The 23562-nt window shown below is 42.7% G+C and overlaps 1 protein-coding gene across 11 annotated transcripts in view; it reads right to left on the bottom strand.

Annotated features, from left to right (window-relative positions):
- The window catches only part of LOC118431387 (nectin-4-like), a 129001-nt gene that overhangs the window by 80052 nt on the left and 25387 nt on the right, over positions 1-23562 (bottom strand). For 9 of the 11 annotated variants that reach the window (XM_035842560.1, XM_035842558.1, XM_035842557.1 and 6 more), the window contains one exon: positions 9354-9392. The gene's annotated coding sequence lies outside the window, so the exon portion shown is untranslated. Of the gene's footprint in view, positions 1-3957; positions 4720-9353; positions 9393-11740; positions 12088-23562 lie in introns of those variants that run through there. The other 2 variants (XM_035842559.1, XM_035842562.1) reach the window with 2 other exon arrangements.

Raw genomic sequence — 23562 nt, 5'->3', positions numbered from 1 at the left:
AAAACCTTTCTATAGATCCCATCATCTGACACCAGGAAATGAAATTTCGGGTAATTCCCTTTCAGATGCTTGGTCACATGTTTACAAAGGTTCCCTTCAATGGCCGACACAAACTTTAGTATTGTACAAAATTCCGACGAGAAAGTACGAACCACAGGAAGAAGTATGAGCCAAGCCTATTGTTTATTGTTTTTGTTTTTTTGGAGATTTCCAGACATCTGGGTAGCCCGATTCAGTTTTGACAAACTGATTTTCATCGAGGCCTAGGTACACATACAAAGAAATAAAAACATATTACAGAGAAAATAAATATCTGTACACAACGGAACATATAGGACAAATAAAACATGAAAGAGGCAGACAAATCAAAATCATAATCCATAAATCAAGGCCATTTCTGGTCCAGGTCAGATCATTTTGGCAGGAGGTCAGATGTCACTACTATTTCCATTGATAGTTAAAAGTAAAGTATATCGTTCTACTGTGTGTACTGCAACACTAACGTTTCAGTTTCTGCTTATCTTATTCGGAGATGAAACTTTCTCAACAAGGCCAAGGCTAAAGAACATAATACCTGATTTGTGGGCAATTTAAGCCAATACATTGAAGCATTTTACAAAAGGATGAACATTTGGAATAGACGGCGAAAAGTTCATACTTTGTTCAGCTAATTTCCAAATACTTGTGGTAGAGATTTCAGTACACGCAATTCTAAAACTTCTCCCATAGAAATATAGGCCATCCAGCTTACCCATGCGAACAAGAAAAAATCTGAAAAGAAGTAAATAAATGCTCAGGACTTGAAGAACGGAGCGCCTATAGATATTTGGCGTAAAGATATTCCACGTATCAAAAGAGGAACAAAAAAGACACTCGATTTGTGGACAGGATGACCTAAATCACACTATATAACCAGGACATTCCGAATGAAATCACGAGCCATCGATTGTAGCCACATCTACTATTCTTAAACACACAGGAGCCGCAGTTCCCAGAGGAACGGAGGGCGACCCGAGGTGCTGCGACGCATTCAAATCAACATGCTGCCAGAACGACATCATTACTCCAGGCCCTGTCTATTATGATGGTGTCATATTACATTCTATCGAAGTACGTAGATAGCTATATTTGTCAACATATCTGCATTCGTAGATCCGAAATGACAGAATACTTTGTTATCATCTATACCTTAACCTATTCACCGATAAATGTGAAGGCTTGGAAAAGCTGCAAGAATATACAGCACTATTGAAATGTATCACACAATCAGTGAATGAATCACATGCAATATTCAGCAAGTGCAATCAGGTACAAACATCTAAATTTGATTAGCATGAATTCAGCTGTTTTCCCTGACTGGTAATTGAGCAACTAATAATCTATTTTCAATTACATGTTATCAATTTACCATTGTCCCATACGTGCGGGAGGCATACGGGTTATTTCAGCAAATTTGAGAAAGTTTCCTCTTAACGTAAGAAAATGAGTACAAAGTACAAACACAACAATGAATTAATGTGCACTGAATATACAGGGCACTATATTACCATAACGCCCTGTGTAACTAGCGAGTACATTTCGGACTCTAGAGATCCCATATGAAGTTGAATTTCCCAGCCATCCGAAACAAGGTCTTATTGGACCTTCCTCTCTTCGTTCCAGACTGATAATCTAACTACAATCGCATTGATTTTATTTAGATGGAACTGCGTCTTGATTAAAAACGATAGTTTGGTTTCTGAGAAAATCTGGTCGCTCGATAGTTCATTTGAAACTGAGAAGGGGCGACGATTAGGAGAACTAGCATGGAACTAATGTCCAACGGAAGGAAATCGGTAGTTCTGATGATTAGAACTTCGTACTAAGATCGTACGATCATCGTTAGGAAAAGCATTGCCAAGATTATCAGTCTGCAACTCCAGTTACAAGCTCTGACGAAGGTGTCTGAGAGACATCGAAAATTTAAGCAATGTAATTACCTGCTGGTTGTATAAAAAGAATTCTCCTATATCCAAAAGCATTGCTGTTGCCATTACCACATATACCATGCATGGATATGAGCATCGTACATAGCAGCAGCCCCTATACAGGTGCCTCCGTGTGCTTTAAAGCGGGCGTGTGAACGGCCCACACAGACATTTAAGCGCGCTCTTGTGAAGGCCATAAAATAACTCTGCACGGAGATAAAAGTTTACAGCTGCCTTGTAGTAACATTTCCATAGCAGCCGACGAATTCGGCGACCATTGACCCAAATTGTACCGTAGAAGTATTTGGCTAATCTACCGGGCTTTGAAACCCTATTCACAAACCTTTATGTGCATTGGAAAAGAGATCAAATCTCTGCATGGAATATGAAATTCTCATAACTCAGCTTCGCTGGTCAGGTGCAGGTTAGATTGGATTTGGACGAGAAGATTGGGCATTATTCTTATAAGCGATTTACGGTCATTTTACGGAGGGAGAGCGTTATTTATGACAGCACTTATCCCCACACCTGGCAATAGTTATTCTTTGCAAGGGAGACTAACCGGAGGGGGTGTGTTGAGGTGGGGCGCCGAATGGGGGCGTTTCGCCTGCCCGACACGAAAGAGGCACTGTACAAATAGGCGTGGAGTTTCTTTATGCTACACGTTATTCCTAACGTGTTACCGTAAATCTTCCGAATGGAAATTGGTGTTAAGATGTCAACTGTTGAGGTGCGTTGTTATTAAGGCTGGTTTTGGTACATTTGTTCCGTTCTACGCTTTATGGGTGTAGTTTACGACTTTCGGCTTGACCCCGTCCGAGGTGCTGAAGGTCCGATTGCTTGAACGACATTACCGCAAATTATTTCCCAAACTTGTTACGCGCCATAAAGGCAGCCTTGTCCGTGACCTCCTCTCCTTGAAGAGTTTGATTAAATTTTTATGATAAATCGAACAGTGGCTATAGGTGCCACGAGAGGGGCTGCGTAGTTGACCCGGCTGTGGACCTCTATGTAATTGTCCGAATCTATCTTACCCGCAATTGTAAATTACCATATGACGTGTCTATCAGGCAAAACGACGTCGCCCGCTTCAAGACTACGAGTGCATTCCCATCTCCTGCTTTAACTATATGCTAATTTATACTAATCATCAAACACGGCTTTGCTTTTAGGCACGGCTATCGATTTTAGGAAGGACAGGCCCGTATTGTGCTGGAAGCTCCATATGTAGTCGTCATGGCCACATTTGTAGTTTCACAGGGATAGTTTATCTACGTGACGCAGCATATCACTCACGAATGAGGAAGGAACACCACGAATGCTGCCGATTGTTAGCGATGACTTCGACAGGTGCTCCTCGCATCTCGGGAGGGGCCTATACTCAGTGTCGTGCCGTGAGCCGCTGTCACGACAGCTCGGTACCGGGTGGTTCTCATATCGTTATCAACCGGGTCATCACGCATTCTGCCGAATCTCCATGGAAACGATTGATTTAGGAGCTCGAGGGTATTACAGGCTGATTTGTAATACGATCTACTTCAAATCTATGGCGGTATTGCCATGACGTATCGGTAGCCCACTGCGATCGGCCACGCGAGGAATTCGTTTACATGGACTCCCGTTTTCTAAGCAGCTCACGTTCTTCCATTCTTAAGACGCTGCAGGCCTCTAAACCTTAAGTACGACTGAACGTCTGAGAGGAGACAACGACTCACGGATTCAATCACACAGTTCAGTAGTGCGTAAAAGAGCCCGGATAACTCTCCATTTCTGACGGCCACAAGTTTATTCAATCCGGAGCGTTCTGCGTTCATATTGCTGGCAACAACGCTATTGATGCAGTCGATATATTCAGTCAAGCCACAAAATAGCGTTAGCCCATAGTGCACACACCCGCTGACTGGATACAGTACCGGGGGACTAAACAGATCGAGACGTATTCGAAAAAGATATATCAATGCATTGGAAAACACCCTCAGTCACAGCCTACCTTGTTATAGACGTGTTGCACAAAAAGCCCTGCGAAAACCGGGACCCATGTTATCTGCACCCCGCTGAACCAGGAACGCAGCGCATCTGGTCCGGGTTTCGGGATTTCCATGTAAACTTGCATGGTGAAAACGGTGTTGTCAGTCGTACGGACTACATGGTGATGTCTCAACTCTATCCCGTTACTCAGAAACTGAAGAAAGATTGTGCCATCAGTACACCGTCCCTTCCTTCTCCGTCTCACGTACGTCCAAACCTTAGCGCAGTCCTACATAGTATGCGGGACGCACAGTTAGTTAGTGACGCTGCTTGCTGGCGGAATAATACATTGAGCTCCATTAGAGGTGAGTGCGCTGTGCGCCCGGGGTTTGTCCGAATTCCCACCGGGTGCAGCTGAGGGGCACGCCGGCGGTACAGCTGTCAGCTACCCCTCCTCCTTACCAACTCACTCAGGTAGTTTAACTTCTTCAGGGCGCGCGGAAGTGGATTACATGACAGCTAGGTCGGCACCTCTGCACAGGGTGTGTGTGCGCAGTCGGGCTGGTGCGCATGCTGAAGGTACAACATTCCACTGCAGCGAGGCTCAGCTGTATTGATGTCAGCGGGAGTGTGCACGTTTAGGTGACGAAGGCGTCTCCATCTTGCGCTCCTCCTCCCAAATCCTTCTCGTATTCGCACGGAAGTTTGAATCACCTCTAATGTCCCTGGAATAGCGGGTATAAAACGCAATAGGAGCGTCCGAAGGGCATGTCTAATACCCGCGTCCATTCAATAATACTACACGGGAATTGGACCTAGAATATTTATAAGGGCTATCAATTTTTGAATCTTTATTGAGCGAATCACTGCAAATCATCACTCGGTATTGGTGGCAGTATGGGGACAGGCCAGGCCATTGATACACGGGGAGGTTGGAGAGGCAACGCCAATGTTTTGCTGTTGTCACTGCTTTAGCAAAAGTCCCGAATAGTAACTACAAATGGGTTTGCGAATAGGTTAGGCTTGCGGGATAGAATTGTCATTTGGCGACGCCACTTTAGAGTGCAGAGTTCCAGCACCCCTATGAAAAAGGCATTAACACAGGCGGACTACGCGTACATGCAAGGGCTGGGTTCTCGATCATCATTAACGGTCGCAGCAAAGCTATCCGGAACTAAATCGTACATTTACACAAACCAGTGACTCCTAATGAGAGTTGGGGAAGTGAAGTTTGTCTAGATACAACTCCCCTCGTCTTTTGGATAGCGAAGACGCTGGCGGCTAGGGAGTTGCGTGATCTACAGGGACCGTAGGGTACCTAATATGTCAATATAGAAAGGCTAGTAGTGTTTAAATGAATAATGCGGACATGCTCTTACTCTATACCATGACTAGGCAGACTTAAATCTGACAGAGGTTTTTGTCAAGTCATATATTTATCTGGGTGATAGAACCAAGAGCAGTCCACCATTAATATCTCATTTGTTAATTTCATTACATTTAATTTACAAAAATATCATGATCCCATAAGGGTACGTTTTTTATTGTTGTAATACATTCTGTTCCGAAAAAAGGCAAGCGCCATGTTACGTTTAGTTAAGAGGAAGTCAAGGTCGACATGTCATAAACTTATATTGGCGTCATCATTAGAACATTAGAATACCCATAGTTCTGGTGATGCTTCAACTTATCCCTCATCCATCCCCATCCAGAACACAAATATATGGACGTCTTGTTTGACGAGTATGGTAGAGAAAAAGAGGCCAGTAAAGGGGGATTCCTATCCAGGCAGAGATAGTATCTCCAATACACCATTATTCCAGCCTGCCTGCTGCGCACACTGCACGGTAAATGAAGACCAGATATCCTGTGTAGACTTCCGTTCTTTCTTCCCCATTCCGTGCAAGCGCATCAATTATTTAAGCTCTGACAATCGAGGTGAATTAACCAAACTGTCCCGACTGGGACTCCCGCCGACACACTGCCTCCATGGTTTGCCAGAAAGGTGAAGTTCACTCACTCACTCACATACAAAACACATTGGAAATCTCACAAGAAACCTTGGCAGGACCATAACGTTTGTAAGGATTGCACCTTGTACGAGTCAACTGAAGTGGTCAAACATTTGGTTTCAACAGAATAGACTAAAACCAGCGTAATATGAAAATAACAACATGTGACTGAAATCTTCTCCTGCAGATACAAATAAAAGGCCACCAACACATAATAGCAAGAGTTTTTATGGCAAATGGACGACAAAAGGATGCCTCGAACTGTCCCGAATATTAGTGCAAGGGAATATCATTTGGAAGCAGACAGCATTGCAAGCTAAGGAGCCACCATGATAGCTCTTTGCCTGTGCAAGCAATAGTAACAACTAGTCGCGATGAAAATTTAAATCTATACAGGTAAGCGCTCGTGTGATGATGCTATGTACATGGATTCAAACCATATGAAAGCAGACTTCAAACGACAAAATAGAGTAGCTTTTGACCAGGAGTTGTCAACGGAAAATTTAGCAATTTCTTTTCAGTGAAAGACTGAAGCGTGTGCTGCTAAGATAAGCAGGTATTGATGGGGTCGTTGAACTGCGAATTCCTCCAGGACCCTTTTCAGTTATGCAAATAGCGATTATAGCGATTCATATGTGGCATGTTCCACTACATCACGGTGAGATGAAATATTGTTTTAGTTCACCTTTGGTATCTTATTGTGGTATTTCCCGGCAATATATAGGAGCAGCTCAACGCAATGCGTTTGCATTTTCTGTCGTGGGTAGATACCGAGGGACCCCAAGTTATGCATTTTTGGAAAGGGGGGTATCAATCTATTCGTTGTCGTTGTTTCTCGCTTCCTTCTTTGAAATATATTTCCCAATCGAATATACAATTGTTGGCAGAAAGTAATTCGCAATTTATAACACAGTCATGTGACTGAACTTCAACATTCATTCATTCAACTTTTCTGTCCTGTTTCAAAGACTGCTACTGAAAGGCATCTGTAGTACTGAAGACAGCTGCTAGGGGGCCAAATTTATGTCACTTCTTTCCGAGCATAAGAGCTATCTACCGCCCAAACATTCGACTATAGCTTGTACAGAACACGAGGTATCGAAACCGGAGGTTATCACAACCGGACGTTCTGCTGCAGTACCTACTTACCTCCCCTCCCACCTACCTACATACATACATACATGCATACATGCATACATACATAATACATACATTTGTACATGCAAACATACACACGCTACCTAGAAAGACATCATCTTCTCGGCGAAGGTATGTATGTTTCATATTCTGTGACACAAAAGTTGTGAAGATCGAATTAAAGTTTAATGCTGTCATCCCTACACCAACTATGACGTGTGTTCAACACCATGTAACATGTCGCACAGAAGGGCAACACGACTGTACTGACGTCACGGCAGGCCACGTGACATGAGATAACGTTAATGCAGCTTCCATATACAGGATTACCGGGACTCCTCAACGCTATTCTAAAATTTTACAGGTCTATCCAGTGTTTTCATTGCTGTCAGGGGTATACGCAGAGGGACCTGTGCATCTTTAGAAAGGCTATCCACAAGGGACTGGCGTACATGCAATGGCAAAACCACAGACAACGTTGGAACATACAGTCCAGAGGATCATTTTGTAAATAATATTTTAAAAGGAAAGAATTCGGTATACGTAACTTTTTCAGCACATCTAAGAGTGGAGGATTAAAAGCAAATACATACCATTTCTTTCTACTCGTGTTCTTGAGGCAATATGAGACAGAAACGAGGCAGTGGGATTTCAAATAGAGAAGAATTTCATGAGCGAGGAACTACGCACGTCCATGTCTCGGTGGGACACCAAGCCAAAAGAGAACGGTTATCTGGAGGTGTTGATTTAGTCGACATGACGCCATTTAATTGGAATGGTGGGAGACAACAGGGATGAAGGGAAGCCGATGACACCGTTGGGCATAGTTATAGTACACTGATCTCTGATAGGTACTTAGTTTCGGCTGAAGTGGATAACTTTTACGCCAACTTGTTTCGACATTTCCTCCCCCGCCCTATTACTTAGATACCCCCAATACTTTAAGGTCGTATCTTCTGCACGTATGACACAGCAATTCTGAACGGTGAGGTACATGAATTGCTGAAAAACAGGGCATAGAAATCCTTCTGAAAACCTAGAATATGACTTTCTTAGTTTCACAGATAACATTTTCCGCTATTGTTAACAAAATAATAATTGTGTATTTATTGTTAACTAGTACACCTTTTGTTGGGGCACGGTGACTTGATGGGACGTCACCATAACTCATGTAGAAATTCCTCAAATGACTGTAAAAGCGTCCAATGAATGTAAGAAACTTATCTCATACTACAACTCCTGTATTAGTTAGATAAGCCTTAAGTTAAGCTATAGAACTGTAGTTATGTAGATGCCATACTTTGTACCTCGTAAAATTGTTGTTCAATAAAGTTATATGTAATGCAACATTGAGAACACGCCCCTCCCCTCACGCAATCCCTCCCGGTCTTTTGATAATGCGTATTTTGCAACAAGTGGTTGAGCTTTGCATAATCTTGCTCACATACGTCACTGCAGTGTTACATTATCCGTCTCATTAATAAGAAAGGAAGAACAGATTACGCTGTAAGCCGTTTTAATCTTGCAGTGGATGCGAACGCGTTAATGGCTGTTTGCAAGATCATGTTTCGAAAAAGAACAGTTATGTCCAGTATACCCGGACACGTTGATTAGCTAATACTGGAAAAACTCATTCGCGTAATGAAGCACCGACCAGGACCGTTTGTAAACTAGCTCTGAGACATCCCGAGGCAAGACGAATGAGGGCGAGGTCCGCCTTGCGATGCGATCTAATCAATAGGCCTTGGAAAACCTCATTTCTACAGTCTGCCCGGAGGAAGATGGCGCTAGACGAACAGATAAGAGAGAGAGGCAGAGGCACGGACGGCAATCGCTCTCCGGACCGGCCCTGCCGGGGGTAATTGGAATGACTATTGGTCGATTTCCACAGGGATGAAGCCTATACTAGCGTGAAAAGGACCTTTACGGTCTCTGCTAATAATAGACTAGGGAAATTAGAAGCCAAGGACGGAACGATACGGTCCCTGTGACAAGAGACATAGCGCGAGAACTGCAATTTGACTACTTCTGCTATATCATCAATGTAACGGTAATGAGAGCCAAGCTTGCTGCTTTAGTATCGGTGGACAAGGATAGGTCAGTTAAAAGCGTTTTCGTGGTCACAAAGTCTGTAGCCAGATAAAGAATAAACTTTGCCAGTTCATAGTATTCGTTCGGCACAATTGTATCACAACAGGGCATTCAACATACATTGCATGCTATAAATAAGCTGTAGTTTTGCTAGTTTTGTTGTTATTGGTTTCCTTACCTGCTATGTCACCAACTGCGGCATCTTTGAACATGAGTTCTGCAAAACAACAAGAAACGAGAGAACGCATTAATATGGCTGTTATGATACACAGCTAAAATTCTATGAAGTATACTGATAGCGAAGGATCTTACTATATGTGAAAGAAATTACAATAATCTTGAACTCATTTTACATGAGGAATACTGTGTATATATGAATCAATTACATTGAACATTACAATTAACTCCATAGCGCCGTCTGACAATGGGTTCCGTGGATCTTAAATGTCTTTTTTGTGTATCTTCTCGACCAAGAATAATTCGAGAAAGGTGAGTGAAGACGACCTTTTACCACTCACTATAAAAATATCACCCCTTTGCTTAGCACGATTTATAGCTGCGTTATCTCATATTGCATCTCACATGGATCTTAGCCATACCAAACTGAAGCATGACTGAATTAGGTCAGGACCAGATCTGGAAGATCCACGACATTTGGCATTGTAAACTACCTCAATCATTCAACACTCTTTCACAAATAAAACTGCAACAACATGGGAGTGAGAAATGACTATGATAGAGCAAAATTGAATTAACTAAGTTGTAAGTTTTGAATTTAAAAAAAATATACAGCTTAAAACTTTATCAAAGGAGTAGGGTGTTTCTGGTCATGTGACTGTGACGTAAGCATTATCCGCCATGTTAGATGGGTAAACCTGGAATTCCGGAAGTATAAAACGAATCCTATTTGAAATGTGAATATTAAGCGATATAGAGTAACCATATTTGAATTCGGGCTCATAGCGAAAGAATTCAAAACTGTGGATCGCATAATGTTTAATTAATGACCTTTAGTTGTATACTAAGCTACTGTTTTGTCTCCTATATGTATTGCCAGCATTACATACATGTAGAAAGTGCCTATAGTAGGCATTGTACAGTAATCTACAGCTTTTGTTGTCAAACTTTGTGAAGTAAATCAGTTCACCTCGATATGGAAAAGTTTGAGGGTGTCAGCTGCGCCAGACATCTCATGCCGGAGAAAATTGGGTTAGTTTGAAAAATGTCAACTTTTATTCCGATCGATCCTCCAAATGCCACATTTAGGCTGGTAATGACAGGATCGATACATACCGAGATCAAGAGCTTCCGTGAAGTTTGAATAAAGTTGAAGGGGTTTTGATAATTCACCAGTCATTTGGAAATTATAGTAGCCAAGTCTTTGAATTGACTATTTCCACTATTCATAGGCGATTGAACATAACCCCTTCTGTGAACAGATATCATGATATTTCTTATCGAACGATTCTCATTGCAAAAAGTAATAAGATTATATAATGCATATTTGTATCCATCTATCGAACCTAACTATAGTACGTAAGACGAAACGAATCGTAAGTGGCTCTGTGAATCTGGCAACATACACATTGTACATCTTTGACAACAAAGGAGAGATATTATTACTGCCTCTGACTTCACAGGCATACCGCGCCACTTGTTATTTGTTGCTGACGTGTTTCTTGAATGTTCCTTTTGAGAGTGAAAGTGTCCGAGGCTCTTATGGTCACCGGGGGTCAGTACCCATCTCCGTCCAGGATAATAACGCCGGTACAGAGCCATAAACTTGCCTGACGTGAGAGTGTCCAGAACGGGGCCTGACCAAAACATCTAAAGGAGCCGCCTTGCCGCGCAGTGACCCCTGAACCCACAGGGGAGGCATCTCGTGCGGGATGGAGAGGGATGGGTAATGCGTTCACGCACTTAGAGCCTCGTATGGCGCAGTCCTTGCGAACATATCTCCTGCTACAGCACACGCGAACATGTCATAAGCTCCAAGCAGCTTCTACATTCCAGCTGCAGATACGATCGGATTATAAATTATCTTGGATGCATTTGCGCGATGCATATATACAGAGTGTGATGTTCCAGATAGCGGAAGCGTGAAGATGTTAGGACAGATAGCACGGGATATTTCAGCTGCTACACCTAAGGGCGTTACGAGCAACGGTATTCTGATACTTAAACACAATATGACAACCACTAGTGCACTCAGCTAGCTACATACCTGCAGAGGTCGATTCTGGCTGCCGTGTTTATGTAAAGGTATTTTGCACGGGATGCTCTCATTCTCAATGCACAGATCGATAAAATGAAAGTCGAATCGTCCAAGAAAACAGCATTTGTGACCATACTAACGGCTTTAACCTAACAGTATTACAACGTTATATGTGGATGGTGTACAAATATGTGTCTAAGAGTGAACAAGACGTTATTATGATTTGGCAAGGATATTGCAGGTTTGCGATGAGTGGAAATGAACAACATAAAGCACAGCTAAATGATGGCTATGACTATCACAACAGCGGACAAGCATGCTCTACAGATTACAACGGCAAACACCTTTACCCCGAGGTCTCAGCTACAGGAAAGGTAGAAGAACTGTGCCTCCGTTTCTTCCGCCATTGTAAGATTGCGGAGCTGAATCCGAGAAGGCTTCTTCAGATGGCGCCGCCGCCCTGCCTTGTACCGCTGCCTCACCACTACACTATCGCGCAGAAATATGTGAATAGCATTACGACCCTGACGTCACGGCAGGAGGAAGCATGGCGCCGCGGCAGCAAGAAGAAACGTGACGGAGTTCCCGAAAGTGTAGAGCGGGCGCCAGCCTGTGTGCCCCGGTGTGGACAGTGCAGCCGTCAGCACACCGCTTGGCACGTTCTGGAGGGAGACGGAATACCTGCCGCCGTACCGAGGGAACGTAAGACTGATGGTGGGACCGAGAGCGGCTTCGTGACGTGACTACATAATCGCTGTTTAACCTGGGAACGAGTGACTACCGACGGAGCGGAGGAAATCCGCTGGAGACGTTGATATATAGAAAATATGGAACGTGTTTGCTACATTAAAGAACACCGAAAGGCTGTGGCATTTTTACATATAACTGTGAAAGTACGCTCGTGTAAATCAGGTCAGGTCATACCATCCCTAAGGACAAAGCAATGCACTTTAGGATCCTATCCATTCACCATGAATCACATTGCGCCCCGGAAGAAACAAGAAGAGAAGGTGTAGACCAGTCATACATGGCTCTGTAAATAGGTAGTCAGGTCGACTTTCCACCAACAGCGCCCACTTTCAACCAACAGCGCCCAATACAATTTGGTGTAATCAAACAAAACCTCCCGGTGTCAAGCCAAATTTCTGTTCCTGCCAAATATTTGCCCCAGCACTGCTTGTGGGAGTTCCAGTATACCTTGGGGGAGAGTATGTGTCACGCTCGTGGGCCGTAGTAATGTTTCAGCCCTAACCTGACCCTAACCCTAACCCCAACCCCAACCCTAACCCTAGCCCTTAGCCTAACTCTAACCCTAACCCTGACGACATCTCCACGCACGCGCACTACCTCACGGAGCCAAAATCTGGCGGAGCAGAAATTTGGCTCCACCCGGGATGTGTCAGGAAGGTCAAAGGGCGTGCCTCATTTAAATCTATTTTGTGAAATCCAACCATGGTAAATTTCTTCGTTTGATCTTGTGGGGTTGTTCTTGTTTGAGTTACACAAATACTACTGAAAATGTTAAGGTCAATTTACCTTCAATATACCGAGCTATGAATATGAAATCTTCGTTACGATGAGAGACAGATTGTACTTTGCGTTTGTCATGGTCTTCAATCACTAAGTTTGTGTATATCTTCCAGATTTCCATACAGGCCCTTAGTTCTTACAAGGTTTTATCAATAGTGCTGATAATGAATGGCCAGAAAAGGTCAGCCCCATGTTACGTTCGGATGTACGCCATAGTAAAATGTTTTGGATTGACACTTCTTCCTGGCCATCGATTCAACTCAAACCGAAAAAAAAAACATAATGATTGAGCAAGCAAGATGGTAACAAACAGCTATCTCATGGAACACAGTGGCCACATAGACTAGGGAATATCGATTGCCTAGAGCCGTTGGACAGCACTCACTAGGAACCCTACGATCAGTAAGGAACGTGGGGAGGGGGGCATCCTTGGCATTGTAGACTCCATCTAGGGAAACATAAATCATAGCTTGGTTTATTTTGAGCCCGAAGCCCGGTTTTCAAATACAGGAAATGTGAAATGGACAATGCTAGCGCCTGCTAGGGGGACATTTCCCAACATGACATTGTTGTCTATTCAGTAAGGCCCTTTGGCTCCTCAGAGATGTATACGTTTGACTTGAACACTTTCTGTCTTAGCCGCAACAATGCACGCACATGCAGTGGCTGTTAACGTTGCTGAAAAACAAAAATAATCTTCTAAAAAAAATAATGAAAAACAAATACTAAGAAAACAATCTCGTGCAATAAATCAAAAGAGCCACAACTTGCATTGCTACAATTGCTAAAAAAAGTCGTAGCATTTGATTGGAATTAATTTCATTCGACATTCTATTCTTCTTTAATACGATCTCGCTAAACATTAAAAGACGTTAATAAGCGTGTTTAGAATGTCTTTTTTGATGTTTCGAAATGGCGCACTTCAATATTCTTTACCAAACATTATTCATTGACGCTTTATGTGCTGCTATACTTTTCTTTATGAATCTTTGATACACGATATAATCGTCAGACCCTTTCTTACTCAGATGTCGTTTAAGCGAGGTTCCATGTGACGAAGAGTAAATTTGACTTTCCATTACGTGAGGACAATAATACAGGATTTATCAGCGCTGCTATTTAGTCAATGACGCCCTTATTAGATGAGCGCCATTTCCACAAGTCGCCGAGCCAAATCGATGTTCCTGTAATCTTCATCCATTTTGCGCGCTCATCCTGCCAATAAGATTTGTGTCAAGCTTTTCTACGGCATCAGCGCTTGAAAAGTAGTTACGAAATCAGTGACCGGTGTCCCTTTCTGTGGGTGTTCGTGTGGAATTATTAGTGACAAGCTGATACCTTCATCTTGCCTCGTGCCATCCAAACGACAATCAAGATCACGTCAAGAACACCTACATGACGTTGTGTAAAGCGTGGGCGATCACGGTTGGTGTATGGCAGACACCTGTCCTAGAAATAGAATGGAATGATGCAGATTTGGTGTAACACAAAATGCAATCTGATTCAGAGATCGTATGTCGATAATACCACCTGCGATTGCACAAAAAGGGCAGAACTATGCAGGCATGTTGTGTTGGTATCCACAGCGTTGTCGTAGTCAACTCTTTCTTAGGAGCATCATCTGAATGCGACAGCTGACGACTCGAAAGTAGTGGGGAGAGCTTCAACGAAAAATCCTGGATATGTTGGGATATTCTAGCCTCATGGTGGACAATAAATAATCTGCCAACCTTGACAGACAAAACAAAAAAAAACAAACAAAGATCTTATACTCCAAGAAATATTGAGAGTTTGCGCAAATTTCCTAATGCTATAGGCCTAGAAGGTGTGATTCAGTTCTTCGGTTCAGCTCTTCCCTTAATCAATCCGGCTGTGTTCCTCCCATAAATATCAAGTCCTTTTAATTGCGGTCGGCAGATCAGCTGTTTATGTACAATACTACATTACTTTTAGAAAGGGGTATTGGCCTGCTTGGTGTTGCAATACTTGAAAATACTAACAGCTAAAGCTACCCACATACCAGCAAAATTCGTATTTATTATATCCATACTGAATTGGTCTTGCGTTATATGTGAAAACACACAAATGCAATAAAAATAGTACCCCCAACGGAGATGATCCCTATTCATTAAGGTGACAAACTAGTATCAGACTTCTTAGTTATCCTTAAGTGGTATTTATATTAGGGCCCACCTGTTCTTACACGATCAAACAACAAAAATAATGGCATACAGACGATCTAGCATTGACGAACCGAAATCCCACGGTGCATGCATTAATGGCTTTACAACCAGTGCAGCCCATTTCCTGTAGCTCGATAAGTAGGAAGCACAATGTGATGGTTTTCCCCTGAGTTGAAGTATTTTGACACCCACATGCAATCTAATTTCCTGTTTGTAAGTACTTTTTTGTAGAAGTTCTTAACAGCTAAACAGTGGGACTTACGCAGGTAAGTAATGCAAGTAAATGATATGTGTGTTATTAACATGTCTCTTACACAAGACCCAACGTAGTTGGTTTGTCACTCATCATTTCCAACTTTTAGTTCCAGTGTTTGTTACAGAGTACACTGCATTAAATAAATGTAAATTGAGTGAAGCGCCAGCAAAACTACACAGTTAGACGCCTTGCGCCTAGGAATAGATAATGAACCGAAGATACTGATTAAGAATAATGTATGAATTGAGTTGCAGCAAGTAAGTAAATCTTCTATTACTTCTAGAGCGTTCTATCAATAAGAAATGATCATTCTTTAATGTGTTATTCTGTAGATATTACATTCAATTATTATTATATTCTCTTCTTCGAGATGTCTAATTTTCTCATTGCTTGTTGTTGGTGAGAAAAACGGCATTATTGGCAAGGGCATATTAGTTATTGTTTCTTCATCCCTATTAAAAGCAACACATAATATCTATTACGTCCTTCCTAAATCCACTGCACTCTGTCCAGCAAATCCATAGCGGGTACATTTCGTGGATGACATAAGCGAGTGCATTGATGTTCACCTGAATTTTGAAATAAAATTGTTCCCTATTTGTTTGCCTTGATAAATTGTACTAATAGAAGGGACACCGGTGAGGTAGCCATTGATAAAGTTCTAGTAGTAAAACTAGTTCGGCAGTTGTAGTGTGCTAGCTTTGAGTAAAGTTGCCAACTTACTAAACGATTTTAGGCTACCACACCAGTGGCACTTTGCGTAATACAGAAAAATAATGGTAAGCGATGTTAGGCTACCACAGTAGAGTGCACTACTTGAATACAGATATTCAAACTGTTGGCTGTGATACCATATGTTTTGTCGTGTCAGCTCTTGTGACAAAATTACGGTCTATATAATTTTTTCAAAATTTAGTCATCGTGTTTATTTTATTCTGGCGTCGTGTATATTTTATTCTTTAAGTCTCGTACTCGCGCTGTCGCATTACATTTGGCGAATGCAGAGAATGTCATCCGTGAAATATACTTGCTATGGCCTAAGTAACATTTGAAAACTTCGCCCTACCCCGCCAACCTAATCCATCCATCCATCATTCAGCCCGTTCACAGGTGGGCACTTGTCCTTCCCACTTCTCAGAGATTACCCGCTCACAAACCTGCCCACTATCAGTAATTTCACGCCGATGATTCTCTCCTCCTGGTAAAAATCCACCCTTTCTGCCTGACGAAATCAGTTAAATCCGGCTCTTACCGCTACAGTTGGTTTTACTTCAGCTTGGTGTGAAAACGTTCCAGCTAAATTTTTAAAGGTAATTCGACTCACCGCCCAGTAAGTGTCAGGTCTTACGCGGTGTGCTATATTTCTCAGAGAGAAACCTTGGTGGCTAAAGGTGGTATCTGACTGCACTTGGGGCATTAGTGTGGCACTGCGGGGATCGATCCCTGCGGCACCGCGGTAATTTTCGCCGTTTTTTTATAATTTCGATATTGCGTAAGACGTAAAAGTATGACTAAGAAGACAACAAAATACACAAAAGTAGCACAAATTCGTTCTTCATCTCTGCAATTCGTTGAGTAATCTTTCGAACCCGCAGTGACGCACTGGTGCCCCGAGTGCAGTGAGTCACCACCTTAAGGCGTGGAGGCAGCATGTGAAGTATTGCTGCACCTTCCAAGACCCTTTTTTGCGTTACTTCCGAAAGAAAATTGTCATAGCATAACAAAACCATCACAAAGGTGTCAGTTGAGTTCACATCCACTCCTACGTACGATTTACAACAAACACTACAGGACAAATGTACTTCAGAATTGCAGCAGGCATGTCGTGCCCTCTAGCAACAGGGCACGACGAAGTACACGTCCATAGAGAAGATGAAAGCCTTTGTTGACAGCCCTGTTAGCTGTGAAAACTTTCCAAAGAACCCCCTACAGGCAATCGGCGTAGCCGCCGAGCGCCTTACCTTGAACCCAAACTTGTTTATTGCTTTGAGAAATAGCATACTTTCTGTTGATAGGCACTGACTGCCCTAAGGCTTTCCGTTTTAGATAAAGTTCCTAATGCTCTCAGCGGAAGGGGATTCAAGCACCTACGCTGAAAAAAGAGTTCTGACTCTTAAATTAGCTATATAAATAGACTGTCAACAGACTATAGTAAACGTACCCCTTTAATATTCGCACTGCGGAAAATTGCAATCTATCATACTGACAGTGATAGCTTCTGATTGTACAGAAGAAAGATGTCTTATTTGCGTCATATGGGTCTGCTAGGGTCGAAAGGATTCTGCGTTTAGAGAAAAACTTCTTGTCAATGTTGCCATTTATGACTTGTTTGTTGTTTGTGCGTATGATATTTTGCGAAGATAGTCCGCTTCCCTGTGCCTGAAATTGTCTGTTACTCGATGCTGCATAAGTCATATGTGGATATTCTGTAAACTATCATCATTACCAGTCTTTCTGCGCTAAGGAGAGCGCCATACAGTGTGTTGTCTACAGTAGCTACCCACAAAAATACTACCATTTGTCTTCTATGTAAGATACTAATATGAATTGTTACGTCACATATAGCTGCAGCAATGACAGCCTTGTTAATACCAGTACTCGTTAAGTGGTTGACGGATAACCGTGGTGAACTATATGTTGCAGGTTACCTTTTAGAACACGTGTTCACAGTACGCCAACATTGATGCAGGAAGGTGCTGATGAGAGACTCAGAGGCACGATGCAACTCGATTCAAAGGGAGCTTTATTCACACACATGTGAAGTACAATCACGCCATGATGGAAGAGAGCGACCACGTGACCCTTGACACTGACGCCACACAACAGTGACGTCACTACCTAATTAACATAACTATCACATAGTGGCGGTACAACAAATCCAAACAGTACAACAAAACAAACATATCCCTAGAAGAAGAAGATTCTATCCTTTGTTAATACTATCTAAATGTTGAATTTGACATTTGAAATATGAAACAAGTTAGATATCGGAGAAAAACTAGTCCATCCATAGTAATGGAAGTTGTTACGTATTTCTTATTACCCTTCACGGAAGTTAACATGACGGCATACTCAGCACCAAGGACAGATCCCACGGATTAAAGTCTTCCGCAAGTTTCCACAGGGAAGTCAATACCAAGTCCTTGGCCGACCTTGGGCGTCTTCGATTTGTCGCAGAAGGCTCAGGTGTCGTCCCACAAGACGTGGGTTCCATCGATTCAGCGCTGAGCTGCACTCATAAATGACCGGCTTAATCCTGTCACCGTGTGGCTGTTGGGATAGACTTTGAAGTTCGCTGACCGTTACATTGACTATACGTCAATACCCATAGCCCTTCACTGCCAAAACATTTGCGTTTAGACTCAGTATAGTAACGTTGTGTTATGATGAATTCTTCAATCTCAAAATCTAATGTTACTATATAGCTATAACCTCCTCATTAAACACTGTTTCCATTTATTACATAGAGGTCTTACATTGACTATAAGTAAAATCAGCATAAAACGCGTAGTAGTAACCTGATCATCGTCCTTTGGTATGACACGTGAATTGAGGAATCAATACATCAGCAGATAATCATGTTGATGTCTCTTTGTACTTTACAAAACAGCCTGCTGTTGAGTGATAAACAAAAGTAAATTAAATGCTACCGTTTCGAGTAAACTGTCTGCTTGTATGCTCTAACATACTCCGGCTCTGAGTGCATGGTTTGGAATGTCTTAGCTACGGTCACGTGTCAGAAGAATAAGAGAACATATTCGGGTACGGTAATTTTTCTCCGTTTTTCCCTCTCTTAATCTCTTAATCAGACAAAATCCACATTTTCTACATTCATACACAGTGCCTTTTCGTTTCAACTTTTAATAAGCCTTGTGACGTAACTATTTCTCATGACTCAGACCAAATCCACATTTTCTACATCAATGCCTTTTCGTTTCAATCTTCAACAAGCCTTGTGACGTAACTACTCTCACTTTCAGTCTGCACGTACGTCTCTGATGATACGTAAACAACCCTCTTCCATCAACGTCTTAATGCCGGGCTCTCCTAAGACACAACACTGACCTGGTTACTTTCAAGACTTCAGCAGCTCCTACCCAGAGGGCTTATCTTCGGATTACGATCATGGCTAATAACGAACTGAAGCTTCACAGTTACTTATCGAAGAAATGAAACACCCAGCCCACTAATGACGATCACAATCCCATTTAAACCCGCACCCTTGCGGCCATCCGGCGGGGAAAAGGAGTTATTTGTCATGCGTCAATTATCTCGCCAATATCAGCTAGTATGGAGAGGTAGTAGTGAAGGTTTAAAACTTGCGGTGGTTATGGTTCCCTATCTTACAAGTCTGTCCCTGCAAACAAAATCCTTAATCCCTTTTACATGACGCCGTTATCAACGGACGGAGACAACAGGGATGTTTATCTTCACTACTATAATGGTTGACGTACACAACTCCGTTAAAACATCGACTACCGTATTCACAGAAGATTTCCGAAGAGATGATAATGGTCTTCAGAGTTCACGTCGAACACTGCCAACGAGGGACTGTCTAAGCCCTTTGTAATTGGAAGCTAGCAACAGTTGATAATGTTAAGTCAACTTTTCGGACAGATAATCTTAACCACGCCTGGAGCTAGCGTCAGTCTCTCATTGGGAGTTCCCCTGATGACGTACATGTAGGTCTAAATTGGACGCCAAATTGCAAGTTTACTTCATAGGACCATCGTGGCAATTTTACAACGTGTATCGCTAACATCACAAATGTACAAGCGACATCCTTGCATGCAACAGACTCTACCAACAGTGTTGCTCGACAATCTTAGTCCTTGGAGAAGTAACGCGTTAACGCTAAATAGCAATCACCCAAACAACCGGATATGATTTGGGCAATTAAGCAATCATTTGAGCTTCACTAAAAACTGCAGATCAGTTCAGTGAACTATCTAATATATTGGACTTTGTGGTGTGTATAAATGTACAGAAAAGTACTGAATGATGTAATAGTAGCCTAGGCGCTTTATTCATGGTCTCGAAGTGGTTTAGAACCCAGAGTAGAAATATGGCGGCGGCACAGTAAACATCAATAATGTTCTCAGTCCTAGTCTTATGTAGCACCCATAACCATCCCCTGTGATACGTCCGGCCGTTGTTACGGTTTTTAACACCACTGCAACAGTTTTCTTTACGATATCGCCCTTTCAGTAACCCAAGTAGAGATTATTTAAGACGAATGTCTGCCCCTCAGGCTGCGGTGGATGGATTTGTTTGCCCGACACGTGTCTGATAGAGAGCCGTGCGTGGCTGCGATGTGAGGAACATGAAAGACACGGATATAAGCAGGGTTTGTGGTTACCTTTCTGTACTCAATAAGATACCATTCTGTAGAATACATCATGCCGAAGCCACTATGTCACCGGTTCTGCTACCGCCTGTGCAGCGCTTTGACTCCCTGTGATGCTAACAGTCCTCGTCTGAACATCAGTCAAGATTTCTGAGCCCGCATACCCTAGCGATTTCGCTACATACTGAGCCTAAAATGTATAAATAATACCACAAATTCACTCCAATACAACTCGTTCGTAAACCTTCAGCCTAAGGTTAGACCACAAGTCAGATATTCTATTCAATCTACTCCGGATGATCATCAAAGTAACGTCAAAGCAGGAGAGCTGGTAGAGCTGTGATTGCAGGAGAAGCACAAGGGAGGAGCCCGTGTCGCCGGCAGCAGGGTTATGGAGGAGCAGAGGGAAGTGGGGTGGCACGGAGCCAGCCGTAATCCAGCCCCGCGGGACGGGGTAGGTGATGGACGCGGAGAACAACTTGCCAAGGGAAGTGGTTTAAGGAATTCGGTCATCTCGTTTGTCAAAGACAAAATAGGCTGAATTATTTCTCCAAAGTAAGACAGAGGTCCATTCTTTTCTTTTATATTCATTCCATACATTCGCTTTCTATAGTTTGTGAATTTTCTTCTGATGCAAAGCGAAGCAATTCTTCCATTTAGAATAGACAATACTACATACAATGATCCGCATACGCCGTAAGGAAGATTCCTTAGACTGTGTGTGTTACTTGATTCCCTTTGCACAAATGACCGTAACTGATTTGACGTATGGGTCCACAATATGTTAATTCAAATGCCCGTAAGCAAAGAAAAACCACATCAAAATTGGCTCCATGATTTTAGTTGTCAAAAACTATCTGACTCTCATCAGCTTCTATTAAATGCACTGTTACTTTATCTTCAAATCCCGCTAGAATTTTGTATCTGCAATTCATGTATCCTTTATGATATTGCTTCATGTTTTAAGAATAAGTTGTTTCCCAGGTGGATGAGAATCCCGCAAATGTTGAGAATTAATGAATGTGCGTGAATCGAATATACTGCGGCTGGATCTATCCTTGATAGGAGAAATGTTGGGGATCGCTAATTGTCTTTGGTGTCCAGTAATTTTCATTTGAATCTGTTGCAGGAAACAGGCACAGGCAATACTCGCTTTGCCACTATTAAAGTCAAAGTTGCCCGTACACCAAAAGTCTTTGGTATGACTCGGCCAGGAATCGAACTCACGAGCTACCGAATGCAATGCGAACACTCTACCCACTCGGCCATTGCACCGGTGCCACTATCCGCTTGTCTAAATCGAGTTTCTTCGCTGCCGAAAAGGACGTTCAAAGATGGAACAACCCACACAAGAATCCCGTCCTGAGCTATGCCCTTTATCAGCATGCTGTGTCAATGCTAATGGAACACGGCACTTAACTCTACCAACAAATGCAATTACAGAACGCCGACTGCATTCTAAAACATTTCGTGGCATATCTAACAAAGGGCACGGTCGGGATGGGCGTATTTCATGGGGAGTCGGCGGACAGTTTGTGACACATGTTGGTCTTGGTTAAGCCTTCCATGTTAAAGTACATATTAGCGCAATCAATTCTGTTCCGGGACGTCACTTTGTCAGTCCTTAGAAAAGTAAGATGTATGAGTATTTCGATTTGCGCATATTTCAATGTCACTGTCTATGGAAGAGTCTCTAATTGGTGCTTCCTTTCAGAATAGGAGAGCAGACTTCAAAGTTTGCAGGTAATGCAAAGAGCCCTTAACTATAGGTTCAGAGTTTTTTTTAAGAACCACACGAAATAAATAAAGAGGGAGACAAAAAGTGCAGAAAAACCTACGATTCTAAATTCAACGTAAATTCCCACAAGACCAATTTATGTGTGTAAATTGCAAGTCGTTCCCATTATTTCACTTTGCCAATCATTTTTTGTGTTACCGTTTTCATTTGTCAGAACGGGAAATATGGAATTGCTATTCCCATAACGCAAGATTTTGTTCTTCTTCACGCAAAGGCTCTTCCACTCCATGTAAAACCGTGTGTAGTTGCGTGTAATGCCCGGAACCTATTTACACCCAGTGCAAAAATACAAAGGCAAAAGCAGGGATGTAGGAAAGGCATCGACCCGTACGTTCGTGCCTGCATTGTGGAGTATGGTAACAAAAGCGGAAAGACACTAATCTCTCTGATCTTCCTAAAAGCACTTTCCCTTGAACCATCGATCTGGAGCAGAAACTTTATAGAATTTTGAAGATGAAGGACGGTCATATCCTTCAGCTTCCACGGACCTCGTCAGATGCTCACAGTGAAAGGCATCTTCACAGTAGTCGGGCAGGCGCCAAAGTCCTTCTTCCAGAATCAATAAGGATGGGATCTTCTGCATCAGCTACGTAGCACGATCGAAATTAAATATTCTACCCCCAGACAAACTGCCTGCAGCTCCTGGCGGCTGTGTGAACTTGGGTGTGTAATGTACCATTGGGTCGACTGTCCACCTGATTTGCCCATCTCTTTAGGGGGATCTATTTTCCGCATCTTTGCCCACAGCAGTCTCGACATTCACGAAATAAATGTCAGAGAATGGGGGCTTTGCTGCCGATGCAGGCGTGCTGAAAGAAGCTCGGCGCCCCCAATTCCGGTGGTGGGCACATCAGATAGCCCGATAGGATTGGGTTCTTTGCCCCGTATGGCGAAGCTCTATTCTACCGGCGTACCAACTTATTTCCTAGGCATAAAGGGCGGGATGTCACAGAAGGAATAGCACTTTAACGCGCATCTTCCTTCTTGGAAAGGGTGAAGACTGGTTTTGACAGATGTGCTATCCGTTGCGCAGCCCTCACGTTTCTACGGGCGCCTAA

Source organism: Branchiostoma floridae, chromosome 15 (genome assembly GCF_000003815.2).
Source record: "Branchiostoma floridae strain S238N-H82 chromosome 15, Bfl_VNyyK, whole genome shotgun sequence".
Taxonomy (NCBI): Eukaryota; Metazoa; Chordata; class Leptocardii; order Amphioxiformes; family Branchiostomatidae; genus Branchiostoma; species Branchiostoma floridae.
Note: the sequence above shows the minus strand (reverse complement) of the source record. Positions and strands in the feature narration are given on the sequence as shown.